The sequence below is a fragment of the Vulpes lagopus genome, chromosome 15, assembly GCF_018345385.1.
Source record: "Vulpes lagopus strain Blue_001 chromosome 15, ASM1834538v1, whole genome shotgun sequence".
NCBI classification, from domain to species: Eukaryota; Metazoa; Chordata; class Mammalia; order Carnivora; family Canidae; genus Vulpes; species Vulpes lagopus.
This window is the reverse complement of record NC_054838.1, coordinates 9,164,414-9,177,740: the sequence shown is the minus strand read 5'-3', so window position 1 is coordinate 9,177,740 and position 13,327 is coordinate 9,164,414.

Here is a 13,327-nt window from a genome sequence, read left to right as displayed (position 1 = left end):
ACAGCGGAGGGAGGCCAGGACTGTGGGATCAAGGGCCACCTTGATGTTCTGTGGGCTCCTCAGCAGGGCCTTCAAGTCAAATTACAACCAGTTTCGGTCCTTGCCATCTAAGAATGTGTCCAAGAGAGTTTTGCTCCTCCTGATTTCACTGCCTTACACAAAAGCTACCAGGACCATAACATGTCAGAAATGTTAGCATAGGGGATCCCTGGGTGGCTCAGCGGTTTAGTGCCTGCCTTGAGCCCAGGGCGCGATCCTGGTGTCCCGGGTTCGAGTCTCACGTCCGGCTCCCTGCATGGATCCTGCTTCTCCCTCTGCCTGTGTCTCTGCGCCTCTCTCTCTCTATGTCTATGTCTATCATGAGTAAATAAATAAATAAATACATCTTTAAAAAAAAAAAAAGAAATGTAAGAAAAAAATGTTAGCATAGTGGTATCATCAACATCTGCGAAATTTTGTTGTCACTCTTTGGGGTTTTCTTGCTCATCAATTTTCAGTCGTGGCACCCAGCAAAATTCCTGCCAAGCAAAGGACCACGGCCACATACTTTCTTCCAAGACCTTAAGATCAACCTTGTGGGGGGCCCTTTCCTGGATTTATCCTTCCTTTATTTTTTATCGCTTCATAGCCAATCTTCTGCTATATATATATAATTTATATATATATGTATATATATATATAAATTATATATATTTAACTATTTATCTGAGGGACAGAACATGAGGAAGGGCAGGGACAGAGGGAGAAGCAGACCCCCCACTGATCAGGGAACCCAATGTGGGGCTCAATTCCAGGACCCTGGGATCATGACCTGAGTCAAAGGCAGATGCCTAATCAACTGAGCCACCCAGGTGTCCCTATAGTAATTCTTTGTTAAACACCCTCCCTCTTTAAATTACTGGTTGGTTTCTGTCTCCTGAGGCTCCTGACCAGTAACGGGGTCTCCAGGCTGCCAGGGGTTCTACATGGGCTCTCCCCTTTGACATCCACAGCACCACAGATGAGAAGTCTCACATGTCTCTCCGCTTCTTACCTTTGTCATGCTGAGGCCTCTCCAGGTGTTTTGTTGTACTCATAGACCTGTCTGTGTCTCCAGCTCTTCGCTGCCCAGTCATTTGTGTCTTGTCCCCTTCTCTGCCTCTGCGTCTTGCTCCTCAGTGGCCTCTTTCCATTAGGCTTTGGGAAGCCTAATCCCAGGGGTTCTGGCAACTGATGTCTTGGCCTCCCTAACGCCAACACCTGTCTCTCATGACATTTTTAACCAGTTCTTTTTGGTCCTACCTGAGGACTGGCTCTCACATTAGTTTCTCTCATCTTTATTCCTACCGTCCTTGAACTCAGATCCAGATAAAAATTCTCCTTCCTCAAGGAATCTTCCCAGCAGCCCACGCACTGCATTGCAGGGCAGAGTTTGGGGGCTCTCACAGAGCTTCATTCACGCCTGTTGGCTCACCTTTACCCCATCCCCTCTATTCCCTTAACGTGTTAGTTCCCCAGTTAGATTCCAAGCCCCTAATATAACTTACATCCGAAAAGTAGTTTACAGCTCATAAAACACTTTCATTCTATTTTCTACATAACTTTTCTTTTGACAATGTCTAATGTTCTAGAGAGGAAGCCAGATACATACATAGACACAACATAATTTAGTAAGAGCCTCTGCTGAAGCACACTGGTGGCAACCTCAGCTCCATTAGGGTGTGGGAGGCTGGTGAATACCAATTAAATAAAGTAGCTGCCATTTGCTTTGTTTGCAAACGCCGAACTGTGCTCTATATATTGTACGCACCTTACTTGACGTAAGCTCTCTGCAGGTCTCAGCTGGAGAAACCCAGGTTTAGAGGTATGTACGCAATTAGGACCTCGTCCGGGGTTGCACACGTAACAGGTGCAGAGCCAGGACTGCAGGCTGCTGTGTCTGCCTCCAGAACCTGGGTGTGCTGTACAAGGCCAAGAGCTTCAGCAGTGGGACCTCTCTCTCCTTCCCAGATCTCTAGCGCTAGGTTTAAACAGCCAGGAGAGCACTTATGATCGGGAGATGGGCACCACATCTGGCACATCATCGGGTGCACTACGCCTCGTATGGCCCAGGCACTCACCAACGGCTTCCCCAATAAATTACCACTGAAAACCTGGACTCCGTCCATCTCACTCTTTACTCTTGCACCTTATCCTCTTCCTCCTACCAGTCCAACCTGTTGAAAGAGCCTCCCGTCTACACTGATTCCTTCCTTCCGACTCACACTTGAATCCACTCCAGCCTGGCCTGTCCACAGCACTTCAGCAGAGCAACTATTGTCCACCAAGGACCTCCGTGTTGCCCCCAACAAGTGACATATTCCTCCTTCTACCAGTAGGCCCCTGAGAAACCTTCAGCATACCTGCCTTCTCCCACCTTCTTGAACAATGCTCTCAATTGCTTTCATCCTATCACACTACCCTCTGGTCCCACCCTCTTGGAGCACTGCTCTCCAAACCACACTAGTGTTCCCTCGGTCCCACCAAAAAGTCAAGCTTTAATTCACCACAGCATGTTTGCACATGATGTTGCTTGCCTTTGCCTAGAACACTCGATCCATCTTTTCCTCACGTGGCTGCCCCCTGCTCATCCTGTGCCTCTCCTGTGAAATGTCTCTTCAGAGAGGCCTTCTCTGACTGCTCTGAGTCACCTACTGTGGCTGTTCTTTTCTACCTATTATTAATATATAGGATGATTGGGATCCCTGGGTGGCGCAGCGGTTTGGCGCCTGCCTTTGGCCCAGAGTGTGATCCTGGAGACCCAGGATCGAGTCCCGCGTTGGGCTTCCTGCATGGAGCCTGCTTCTCCCTCTGCCTGTGTCTCTGCCTCTCTCTCTCTCTCTCTCTCTGTGTGACTATCATGAATAAATAAAATCTTTCAAAAAATATATATATAGGATTTTTTTTCATTTCTTGCCTTTCATTTTTCTGTTATTGTTTTTCTTTGTTTTGCTTGTTTTCTTGGTCCATCTTCCATCTTCTGTTGTAACAATTCCTGTCTTATTTAACTTTAAATACCTGGCACTAAGCAAAGTACCTGGTACATAATAGAACCTCAACACTTACTGAATGAACGAATGAGTGAAATAATTTACTGTTTAGCTAATTAGTAAGAAGGTAGGAATGAGGTCAAGCTCCCAGTTGATGGGTTAACCTGAAAAGGAGCAAGGAGTTACTCCTGAGAAAGGAAGGAAGGTAAAGAGAATGCAGTCATGAGATGCAGATCATTTGAGAGGGAGGCCAAGGGACTTGAGGGAATTCACTTGTACCTGCTACTGTTGTACATTATTGTCCCCAGGACCCATCAACAAAGGGCAAAGAGCACTTCTATCTCGTTGTATGCCATCCTTGTTATCTAGAGTAGCTACTAGAGCTCCTGGCACATAGTAGATGCTCAGTAAACATTTACTGAGTGAATGAAGCAGGAAGAAAAGTATTCTGCAGAGGATGACAGACCTGGGAGCAGTGTTTGGGACTTGTGGAGGGTATCTGATATTTGATACAGGTTTTGGTCTGCAGAACCTAGTAATGTTTCACTTAAAGATGAATCTCCAAATCTATACCAAAGTCTATACTAAAGTACCATCTAAACTGACATAATTTCACTTTATAATAGAAAAAATAATCCTCTCTAGCAATGCTTTGCAAGCTTTCTCATGAGAAATGAAAATTATGACTCCCAGTTATGGCCTTTGGATGTGTCAACTTGGCTAGGCTGAACTACAGTCCTCAGTTCTCTCAAGTGAGGCCAGCTGGATGGGCCATAGAGATATTTCTTAAAGGGTGAAGGGGAGATGGAGCCACTTTGTTGTATACACACATCATCCTTCAGTTATTCAAACACCTAATTTACACAGTGCTATGAGAGGTTTTTTTGCAGCCGTGATTAATGTCCATAATAAATTATCTGTGAATTAATCAAATGAGTGATTATCCTACGTGGAACTGGCTTCATCAGTTGGAAGGCCTTTAGAAAAAGGCTTAAACCTTCCTTGACCTGGTCTCCAAATAGTCATTGGGCCTACTACAATTGCTCTCCTTCCCCCTGGATCTTGCCATCCTGACTGCCTGTCCTGACTGCTTAGGCAGCCCTGACAACTGTGTAAGCCAGTTCCTTACAATAGGGCCATTAATAGATACATACATATCCTACTGGTTCCGCTTCTCTGGTTGAACTCTGATTGATTCAGAATTTGGTACTATAAGTTGTTTTAGAGGAACAGAATCATAAAGATAGATTTAGATTTAGATTTCTCAAAAGGAATTGGCTTATGCGATGGTGGGGGCTGGCTAAGTCTATAGGGAAGACCTGTTTTCCATGCAACCAAGCAGATCACAAGCAGGCTGAACTCCACAGGCATGGGCTCAAGCTGTTGTCCAGAGGTGTAATCTTCTCTCTTGAGTTGTTCCTCTCTTTGGATCTAAGTCTTTTAGACTACCAGAACTTCAAGTCACAAGGATGGAAAACAAAAAAATTTGCTAGTGGATCAGTAGGGTAATAGTGAGAGAAGCCACTGACACTTCTTTGCCTTCATTCCTGAACTCATGAATTGTGGCTATGGAGAAACAGTACCATATACTGGACACTGACTTAAAGCACCTACCATGGGGATCCCTGGGTGGCTCAGTGGTTTGGCACCTACCTTTGGCCTGGGGTGCGTTCCTGGAGTCCCAGGATAGAGTCCCGCGTCGGGCTCCCGGAGCCTGCTTCTCCCTCCTCCTGTGTCTCTGCCTCTCTATCATAAATAAATAAATAAATAAATCTTTAAAAAAATAATACAGCACCTACCATATCTGTTGGGGGAGCAGGGCAGAGGGGGGGGTACTGTCCTATCCCTGCAAGGTGTTGTTATCTGAGTCTTCAAAAGGTTATTCCACCATTCCACCCAGCTGGCTACTTCAAGATAATAGGGAGCATGGTTAAGCCAGTGAATTCCATGAGCATAGCCCTACTGCCATGTTTTATTTGTTGCAAAGTGATTTCCTTAATCAGAAGTAACACTGTGTGAAATAAATACCATGATGGTGGACAAGGCATTCTGTAAATCCACAGATTTTGGCAGAAGCATTGCATGCAGGGGAGACAAATCTATATTCAATATGTCTATTCTATTTAGGAAAAGCATTGCCCCTTCCATGATGGAAGTGGTCCAATGTATCAAGCTGTCACTAGAGAGTTGACTGACCACCCCAGGCAATGGTGCAGTAGCAGGGGCTCAGTGTTGGTCCCTGCTCTTGATAGAGTAGGCACTCAGTGATAGTTGTAGTCATCTTGGTTGGTCTTGGTGAGTGGAAATCCATGTTGCTGAAAAGATCTAAACAGACATTTCTCCAAAGACATAGAAATGGCCAATAAGCACACGGAAACAATGTTCAACATCATTATTCATTAGCAAAATGCAAGTCAAAACTATATAAGCTACTATTTACACCCACTAGGATTGAGATAACTGAAAAGATGTTGGCAAGATGGTGGAGAAACTAGAACCCTTATACATTGTTAGCAGGAATGTAAAATGGGCAGCCACTTTGGGAAACAGTAGCAGTTCCTTAAAAAGTTACACATAGTTATTATATGAGCTGGCAATTCCACTCCTAGGTTTATACCCCCAAAAGATGAAAGTATATATTCACATAAAAATTTGTATATTGGGGGATCCCTGGGTGGCGCAGCGGTTTGGCGCCTGCCTTTGGCCCAGGGCGCGATCCTGGAGACCCGGGATCCAATCCCACGTCGGGCTCCCGGTGCATGGAGCCTGCTTCTCCCTCTGCCTGTGTCTCTGCCTCTCTCTCTCTCTCTGTGTGCCTATCATAAATAAATAAAAATTAAAAAAAAAATTAAAAAAAAAATTTGTATATTGGTATTTGTAGCGGCATTATTCAAAATACCCAAGGAGTGGAAGCACCTCAAGTATCAATTAATGAGTGCTTAAATAAAATTGAGGTATGTTCATACAATGCAATATTTGGCCATAATAAGAATAAAGTACTAATGCATGCTATAACACGGATGAACCTTAAAAAAGGTTAAATAAAAACCAGGCACAGGGACTCCTGGTAGCTCAGTGGTTGAGCATCTGCCTTTGGCTCAGGTCGTGATCCTGGAGTCCTGGGATCGAGTCCCACATCAGGTTCCCTGCATGGAGCCTGCTTCTCCTTCTGCCTATGCCTCTGCCTCTCTCTCTGTGTTTCTCATGAATAAATAAATAAAATCTTTAAAAAATAAAAATAAATAAAAATAAAAACCAGGCACAAAAGGCTGTATCTTATATGATTTTATTTGTATGAAATGTCCAGAACTAACAAATCCAGAGACAGACATATTAGTGGTTGCCATGACCTGGAAGGAGGGGGAATAGAGAGTGACTGCTAAAGAGTATGAAGTTTCTGGGGATGATGAAAATGTTCTGGAATTGCATGGAGTTGAAGACTGAACCACCCTATGAATATACTAGAAACCCTTGAACTGAACACTTAGGGTGAATTAAATGGTATGTGATTTATATCTCAACTAAAAAATTGTATGAGAAAAAATGTAAATAATTGAGAGGGAGGAATGAGCACTCATCAAATAATGTGTAACACACACACGAAATGGAGTACTATGCAGTCATTTCAGACAATATCCGTGTTCCATCAGAAAGTTTTTTTAAAAATTCTGTTTAGGGATCCCTGGGTGGTGCAGTGGTTTGGCGCCTGCCTTTGGCCCAGGGCGCGATCCTGGAGACCCGGGATCGAATCCCACATCAGGCTCCCGGTGCATGGAGCCTGCTTCTCCCTCTGCCTATGTCTCTGCCTCTCTCTCTCTCTCTCTCTCTCTCTCTCTCTGTGACTATCATAAATAAAAAAAAAAAATTAAAAAAAAATTCTGTTTAGTATTATCTTGATAACACAATAAAAGAAACTGTTGTTTATCTTATGCATAGGGAATATCCTAAAAAATATTAACATCTCCTTATGAAAATAAAAGCAAAACTTTTGCTTGTTTAGTGTGAAATATTATCTATACTTAGGTTAAAAAATGAAAACCAGGATTACTGGGATTGGCCAGAAGAATATTTGAATACTAATACTAGTCAGAATGAATATTTATTGAGCTCATTCTCATGCCAGCAAGCAACTACTCTATGGTGTGGATTTTTTTTCCATCTTTTAAAAAAATTATTTTTTAAAGATTTTATTTATTTTAATTAATTTTTTAAAGATTATATTTATTTATTCATGAGACACACACACACACACACACACACAGAAAGAGAGAGAGAGAGGCAGAGACACAGGCAGAGGGAGAAGCAGGCTCCATGCAGGGAGCCCGACGTGGGACTCAATTCCAGGTCTCTAGGATCAGGCCCTGGGCTGAAGGTGATGCTAAACCACTGAGCCACCCGGGCTGCCCATATTTTAATTTTTTTTTTATTGGAGTTCAATTTACCATCATATAGCATATCACCCAGTGCTCATCTTGTCAAATGCCCCCTCAGTGCCCATCACCCTGTCACCCCATCCCCCTGCCCACCTCCCTTCCACTATCCCTTGTTTGTTTCCAGAGTTAGGAGTCTCTCATGTTCTGTCTCCCTTTCTGATATTTCCCATTCATTTTCTCTCCTTTCCCCTTTAATCCCTTTCACTATTTTTTATATTCCCCAAATGAATGAGACCATGTAATGTTTGTCCTCCAATTGACTTACTTCACTCAGCATAATACCTTCCAGTTCCATCCACGTCGAACCAAATGGTGGGTATTTGTCGTTTCTAATGGCTGAGGAATATTCCATTGTATACATAGACCACATCTTCTTTATCCATCCATCTTTCGACGGACAACGAGGCTCCTTCCACAGTTTGGCTATTGTGGACATTGCTGCTAGAAACATCGGGGTGTAGGTGTCCCAGCGTTTCACTACATCTGTAACTTTGGGGTAAATGCCCAGCAGTGCAATTGCTGGGTCGTAGGGCAGGTCTATTTTTAACTCTTTGAGGAACCTCCACACAGTTTTCCAGAGTGGCTGCACCAGTTCACATTCCCACCAACAGTGCAGGAGGGTTCCCCTTTCTCCACATCCTCTCCAACATTTGTGGTTTCCTGCCTTGTTAATTTTCCCCATTCTCACTGGTGTGAGGTGGTATCTCATTGTGGTTTTGATCTGTATTTCCCTGATGGCAAGTGATGCAGAGCATTTTCTCATGTGCTTGTTGGCCATGTCTATGTCTTCCTCTGTGAGATTTCTCTTCATGTCTTCTGCCCATTTCATGATTGGATTGTTTGTTTCTTTGCTGTTGAGTTTAATAAGTTCTTTTTAGATCTTGGATACTAGCCCTTTATCTGATGTATCATTTGCAAATATCTTCTCCCATTCTGTAGGTTGTCTTTTAGTTTTGTTGACTGTTTCTTTTTCTGTGCAGAAGCCTTTTATCTTCATTAAATCCCAATAATTCATTTTTGCTTTTGTTTCTCTTCCCTTCATAGATGTGTCTTGCAAGTTTGCTGTGGCCAATTTCAAAAAGGTGTTGACTGTGTTCTCCTCTAGGATTTTGACGGATTCTTGTCTCACATTTAGATCGTTCATCCAAAAAAAAAAAAAAAAAAAGATCATTCATCCATTTTGAGTTTATCTTTCTGTATGGTGCAAGAGAATGGTTTAGTTTCATTCTTCTGCACGTGGCTGTCCAATTTTCCCAGCACCATTTTTGAAGAGACTGTCTTTTTTCCAGTGGATAGTCATTTCTGCTTTGTCAAATATTAGTTGACCATATAACTGAGGACCTATTTCTGGATTCTCTATTCTGTTCCATTGATCTATGTGTCTGTTTTTGTGCCAGTACCACACTGTCTTGATGACCACAGCTTTGTAGTACAACCTGAAATCTGGCATTGTGATGCCCCCAGATATGGTTTACTTTTTTAAAATTCCCCTGGCTATTCGAGGTCTTTTCTCATTCCACACAAATCTTAAGATAATTTGTTCCAACTCTCTGAAGAAAGTCCATGGTATTTTGATAGGGATTGCATTGAATGTGTAAATTGCCCTGGGTAGCATTGACATTTTCACAATATTAATTCTTCCAATCCATGAGCATGGAATATTTTTCCATCTCTTTGTGTCTTCCTCAATTTCTTTCAGAAGTGTTCTATAGTTTTTAGGGTATAGATCCTTTACCTCTTTGGTTAGGCATATTCCTAGGTATCTTATGCTTTTGGGTGCAATTGTAAATGGGATTGACTCCTTAATTTCTCTTTCCTCAGTCTCATTGTTAGTGTATAGAAATGCCACTGACTTCTGGACATTGATTTTGTATCCTGCCACACTGCCAAATTGCTGTATGAGTTCTAGCAATCTTGGGGTGGAGGCTTTTGGGTTTTCTATGTACAGTATTATGTCATCTGCGAAGAGGGAGAGTTTGACTTCTTCTTTGCCAATTTGAATGCCTTTTATTTCTTTTTGTTGCCTGATTGCTGAGGCTAGGATTCCTAGTACTATGTTGAATAGCAGTGGTGAGAGTGGACATCTCTGTCGTGTTCCTGATCTTAGGAGAAAGGATCCCCAGTGTTTCCCCATTGAGAATGATATTTGCTGTGGGCTTTTTGTATATGGCTTTTAAGATGCTGAGGAATGTTCCCTCTATCCCTACACTCTGAAGAGTTTTGATCAGGAATGGATGCTGTATTTTGTCAAATACTTTCTCTGTATCTATTGAGAGGATCATACGGTTCTTGTTTTTTCTTTTGTTGATATGATCACATTGATTGCTTTACGAATGTTGAACCAGCCTTGCATCCTGGGGATAAATCCCACTTGGTCATGGTGAATAATCTTCTTAATGTACTGTTGGATCCTATTGGCTAGTATCTTGTTGAGAATTTTTGCATCTGTGTTCATCAGGGATATTAGTCTATAAATCTCCTTTTTGGTGGGGTCTTTGTCTGGTTTTGGAATTAAGGTGATGCTGGCCTCATAGATGAGTTTGGAAGTACTCCATCTCATTCTTTCGGAACAGCTTTAGTAGAATAGGTATGGTTTCTTCTTTAAACGTTTGATATAATTCCCCTGGGAAGCCACCTGGCCCTGGACTTTTGTGTCTTGGGAGGTTTTTGATGACTGCTTCAATTTTCTCCCTGGTTCTCGGCCTGTTCAGGTTTTCTTATTTCTTCCTGTTCCAGTTTTGGTAATTTGTGGTTTTCCTGAAATGTGTCCATTTCTTCTAGATTGCCTAATTTATTGGTGTACAGCTGCTCATAATATATTTTTAAAAATAATTTGTATTTCCTTGGTACTGGTGTTGATCTCTCCTTTTTCATTCATGATTTTATAAATTTGAGTCTTTTCTCTTTTGTTTTTAATAAGGCTGGCTAATGGTTTATCTATCTGATTAATTTTTTCAAAGAACCAACTCCTGGTTTTGTTGATCTGTTCCACAGTTCTTCTGGTCTCTATTTCATTGAGTTCTGCTCGAATCTTTATTAACTCTCTTCTTCTGCTGGGTGTAGGTTTTATTTGCTGTTCTTTCTCCAGTTCCTTTAGGTGCAAGGTTAGCTTGTGTATTTGAGTTTTTTCCAGTTTTTGAGGGATGCTTGTTTTGCAATGTATTTCCCCCTCAGGACTGCTTTTGCTGTATCCCAGAGATTTTGAATGGCTGCATCTTCATTCTCATTAGTTTCCATGAATCTTTTTAATTCTTCTCTAATTTCCTGGTTGACCCATTCATCTTTTAGCAGGATGGTCTTTAACCTCCATGTGTTTGAATTTCTTCCAAATTTCTTCTTGTGATTTAGTTTTCATTTCAAAGCATTATGGTCTGAAAATATGTAGGGGACAATCCCAACCTTTGGGATTTGGTTAAGACCTGATTTGTGACCCAGGATGTGATCTACTCTGGAGAAAGTTCACTTTTCAAGAAATGTGCACTTGAGAACAATGTGTATTCAGTTGCATTTGGAAGTAAAGTTCTGTAAATATCTGTGAAATCCATCTGGTCCAGTGTATCCATTTAAAGCCCTTGTTTCTTTGGAGATGTTGTGCTTAGAATATCTGTCATTTACAGAAAGCACCGTGTTGAAGTCTCCCAGTACAAGTGTATTATCATCTAAGTATGTCTTAACTTTGGTTATTAATTGATTGGTATACTTGGCAGCTCCCACATTAGAGGCATAAATATTCATGATTGTTAGGTCCTCTTGTTGGATAGATCCTTTAAGTATGATATAGTGTCCCTCTTCATCTCTTACTACAGTTTTTGGGATAAACTTTAATTTATCTGATATGAGGATTGCTGCCCCTGCTTTCTTTTGAGGACCATTTGAATGGCAAACAGTTCTCCAACCTTTTATTTTCAGGCTGTAGGTGTCCTTAGGTCTAAAATGAGTGTCTTGTAGACAGCAAATAGATGGGTCTTGCTTTTTTATCCAGTTTGAAACCCTGCGTCTTTTGATGGGATCATTAAGCCCATTCACGTTCAGAGTTACTATTTAAAGATATAAATTTAGTGTCATCATCATAATACCTATTCAGTCCCTGTTTTTTGTGGATTGTTTCGTTGGACTTCCTCTTTTACAGAGTCCCCCTTAATATTTCTTGCAGAGCTGGTTTGGTGGTCACATATTCTTTCAGTTTCTGCCTATCTTGGATGCTTTTTATCTTTCCTTCTATTCTGAATGAGTGCCTTGCTGGATAGAGTATTCTTGGCTGCATTTCTTCTCATTTAGTGTCCTGAATATATCCTGCCAGCCCTTTCTGGCCTGCCAGGTCTCTGTGGAGAGGTCTGCTGTTAATATAATATTTCTCCCCATGTAAGTTAGGGATCTCTTGTCTCTTGCTGCTTTAAGGATTTTCTCTTTATCTTTGGAATTTGCAAGTTTCACTATTAAATATCGAGGTGTTGAATGGTTTTTATTGATTTTTAGGGGAGGACCTCTCTATCTCCTGGATCTGAATGCCTGTTTCCCTCCCCAAGTTAGGGAAGTTCTCAGCTATGATTTGTTCAAATACACTTTCTGGTCCTCTGTCCCTTTCAGCGCCCTCTGGAACCCCAATTAAACGTTAATTTTTCCTTCTGAGGCCGTCATTTATTTCCCTTAACCTTTCCTCATGGTCTTTTTCTTTTTCCTCAGCTTCCTTCCTTGCCATCAACTTGTCTTCTATGTCACTCACTCTTTCTTCTATCTCATTAACCCTCGTCGTTAGGACCTCCAGTTTGGATTGCATCTCATTTAATTGATTTTTAATTTCGGCCTGATTAGATCTAAATTTGTGGGCAACCACGAACTAGCTGGAGTAACTGAACCAAACCAGGCCCACACTTGTGTCCCTCATTCCCTCAAAAGGCTCGAGAGCCTAAAGGGTGAATAGTTGGTAGATGCTTGAGAAAGGGCTTGAGCAATGGTTCTCAGGGCTCACTTGTATGTGATCACATAACACAATAGATAAAACTTATTCTGACCTGGTCATAAATGTAAATAAGGGTCTGTCTGTCCTTGCTGGTCTGTTTACCATACCTAATATTCCTTTGAAGTATGCACATCTGGAGCAATAAGCTTATCTATTTACCAAGGTCTTCTGGCACCTGTGAGTCTGTCTTGCATGCTGAGAAAAGGGAACTTTGGAGAGTTTCACAAACCTGCTAAAAATAAACACTTTCTTGGCTTTGTTTTGCTCATGCTATAAAATGTTGTAAAACCTTGAATAAAGCTGGAACTGCTTGGACATCATCCACTGTGTCCCTCCTGTCCCCATCTCTTTTATTTTCCTCATCCCCTTATCCTCAGGACCCTGATCGTGTTGCCGCAGCACACGCAACATAAATTCTGCAGTCATGAAGTCTCTTGAATCCTTTATACTTTTTTCCAGGGCCACCAGTAGCTTTATAATTACACTTCTGAATTGGCTTTCTGACATCAAATTGTAATCCAAATTCTGTAACTCTGTGGGAGAGAGTACTGTTTCTGATTCTTTTGTGGTGAGTTCTTTCTAGTCATTTTGCTCAGTGCAGAGTGGCTAAAAACAAGTTATACTGGAAAAAGGAAGAAAAAAAGAGAAAAAAGGGAAAAAACAAAACCAAAAACCAAGGAGGGGGTATCCTCTGGTTGTATACACTGTAAGTCCCTCAACTTCCCCTGGCGCTTTCCAGCACTGCTCGGTCCAGAGCTAGCTCTTCCCCTCTCCTTCCAGCTGGTCTTCTGGGGAAGGGGCCTGCTGGGCTGATTCTCAGGTGTGTGCACTGGGGGAGCTGCCCACCCCGGCCAGGTGCACGGTTCAGTGGGAGCCATTTATCCTGTGAGGCCCTTGCTCCCCGGGAGCCCCGCTCCATCCCAGGC